This window comes from Nicotiana tabacum, chromosome 19 (assembly GCF_000715075.1).
Source record: "Nicotiana tabacum cultivar K326 chromosome 19, ASM71507v2, whole genome shotgun sequence".
Classification (NCBI taxonomy): Eukaryota; Viridiplantae; Streptophyta; class Magnoliopsida; order Solanales; family Solanaceae; genus Nicotiana; species Nicotiana tabacum.
In genome coordinates, this window is record NC_134098.1 from 99,512,426 (window position 1) to 99,515,398 (window position 2,973).

The following is a 2,973-nucleotide window of genomic DNA, read 5'->3' on the forward strand; positions in this document are numbered from 1 at the left end:
TTCTATAACTAGGACAAGTGTTTACCCGAAAAATGGACAGAGTTAAATTTATACGTAGTTTTAAGGGTATGTGGTATAACTTGACACAAATCGTAAGAATGAATAGAAATATCGAGTGTTGACTGTAGAGAATGAAAAATAAGTAAAGCTGAGAAGAAGAAGATTTATAGATTAAGCAAGATGAATCAATTTATGAATCTAAAGAAAAGGATAACTCTTCAATATAGGAATGTATGATATCTGAGTTACCATGTATACAAAAACTTGCCATTTACAGAAATATAGCCATCCTCTTTATAGTGGAGGATCTTATTTTAGATATGATTAAAAATACATAGTGGGGAACCCATGATAAATTAGCTTTTTCCTAATTCCCGCTGAGATTCTCTCCCTTAGTGCGGTTGCAACGGCTCTTATTTGTGAGCTCAAGTTTGATCGGACTAGGTATTGGTTGGTATCATTTTTAGAGCTCGATGCAGATTTGAGCTCGACACCGACTCGGGGTCCGGTAATGGCTCGGTATCGGTTGGCCTTTGCCCCTTAAGCTTGATTCCATAACATCTCATCATAGTTTGATTCGGACCCGAGCTCGATAATGACTTCGAACTTGGTGTTTGACATGTACCTGAAATCTGAAGCTCGTTCGTGCCATCTTCGGAACTCGTCTCAACATTACGAAGTCTTCCTTTGGTCTATTATGTTCTCATCTCGATCAATCGTATGAAAGCCGAAATTAATTTCGACCGTATATAGATAGTCCCCTCGTTTCTCGAGAAGGATATGACGAGAAACGATATGATTTCTCAATAGCTCGATTGAATATGCACTGACGTTTGCATCGAGCCCGACCATGACGTACGTGATAGATGTCCCGTCGGTTTTATTTATCAAGGCATTTAATGCGTGTCAGACGGTGGTCAGCCACCGCTGATATTGAATCGCCATTGCTTCAATCTATAAATAGCCCTTCCTTTTACCATTTATCACTTTTACATCTTCAATCTTCCAAATTTCCCAAGTTGTTTTTCGTATCTTCTGAGTTCATTCGAAAATCTGTAATTCTTCTCTGCAAAATCCTTCTTCAAAACTACCAAATCTTTGTCACCTTCTTCTATTCTCGATCTTTAAATTCAAAAATGGCGACAACATCACAAACCATTCCTCAGAAAGAGAAAGTTTCTTCTTCACAGCCTGTCGCCGACAAAACACCGGTGGATCCACAGCTTGAGGAGTGTGTTCTTGTGGCGTGTGTTCTTACCTCCGATTTTAAGGTCGACAAAGGCTCTTCGGTTCCGGGCCGATGTGAGCCGGTATCGAGGTATTTGTGTTCGATAACCGGAGAATATCTCGAACAGATAAAAAAATATTGTAACTGGGGGAATAAAGAAGTGGTAGTCCCTTCTCCCGAAGAGGATATTACTACTCATGTGGAAGGGTTTTTAAGTGTGTACACTTACCCTTTCACGTTAGGCTCTCTCGATCCCGTTATCATAGATTTTTGCCGTAAATACCAAATAACCTTAGGCCAAATCATCCTTATTTTTGGCGGATCGTTATTCTGATCTGTTTCTTTGTGAGCAAAATCTAGGGGATGTCTTTCACCCTCGACCACCTCATTAGATTGTACTGCTCCCGCCTCTTTCGAGGCGGGTTAATAAAACTACAGCGTCAGGCTACCAAGGTTCTATTCTAGAGCATAGATGAGGACATCGAGGCTGGATGGGAAGGTTCGTTCGAGTGAAGATGTCGAACCTAATACCGGCCGAGAAGATGCCATTTTCAGAAGAATGGAACATGAAGCGTAAGTGTAACTCGGTTGTTATCTCCCATTGTTTTTCCCCTTCGTTTCCTTTCTTAATGATATCCCTTTTTGTGGTGTAGCGGTTCCTTGGATGCCCGGTGCGGTTCCCGACCTCAAGGACTAGGTACGGACCCTGGCTTCGACTTCTACGTACGTCGAGCGCTCATGGAGCGATTTGTCAAAGGGCCGATGAGAGGCCAAAAATCATGGTAATCTGCTTTCTCGCACCATTGATAGTTCGAACTGTTTTCCGTACACTCAAATCAATTTTCTTGTATGCAGATTTGGGCAAGGATGCGATTTTGAAACCTTTGTCCGGCAAAGAGGAAACTTCAGCCCCGGTTTCTAAACCGGCGAAGGATAATAAGAGAAATAGGGCCTCTACTTCCGAAAACCCAAAACCGAAAGCTCGTAAGTCGAGGAAGAATGCCATCCCTCTAACCTTAGAATCAATTCAGCGTCTGAGGGATGAAGACGAGGAAGAAGAAAAGGACAACGGGTTCGAACTGGTGGTCCGAGTGAAGAAAACCATCGATGCCTCATAGGTAGTTGGATCGATGGTGGTTTACAAAGCTCTGCCTCGAACTGAGGGTACATCGGAGAAAGATTCGGGCAAAGTCCCCGAGCTATTGAGGATCGAGTATATCTCCCATCGAAGTCAATAGGTGGTGGATATGTCTGAAGGGCCCGTCCCTAACTCTCTTCGAACCGAAAAGAATGCCCCATCGAAGTCAATAGGGGCAGTAGAAAGACTCGCCCACTTTCCCTGCTTTTTCCAAAGGGGCGATTCGGGAAGCCCAAGCTTTAGGGGCCCTCGAGATGAACCGATGTCATGAAGGGGAGGATCCTTTCTGTGATTTGTTTACTGCGGTCGAGGATGCTACTGGCCCTAGTGATGTGTCGGGCCTTTTTTGCAAAGTGCAGCAAGCTCTGAATCGGGTAAGCTTTAACTCTCTTTATGGATATTACTTTTATGTTTGTTTTTCTTTTCTAACTTTATTTCTTCTTTATTTGCAGGTCGCAACAGGTCACGGAGGAGAGGAACGCCCTTAAACTCCTCTTAGGGTAAAGGGGAGAGGAAATCAAAGGCCTCCGAGCTGAGTTGGCCAAGGCTCACCAAGATCAGACCGATCTGTCAGAGCAGGTAATAATACTATTAAAAGCCTATGGGC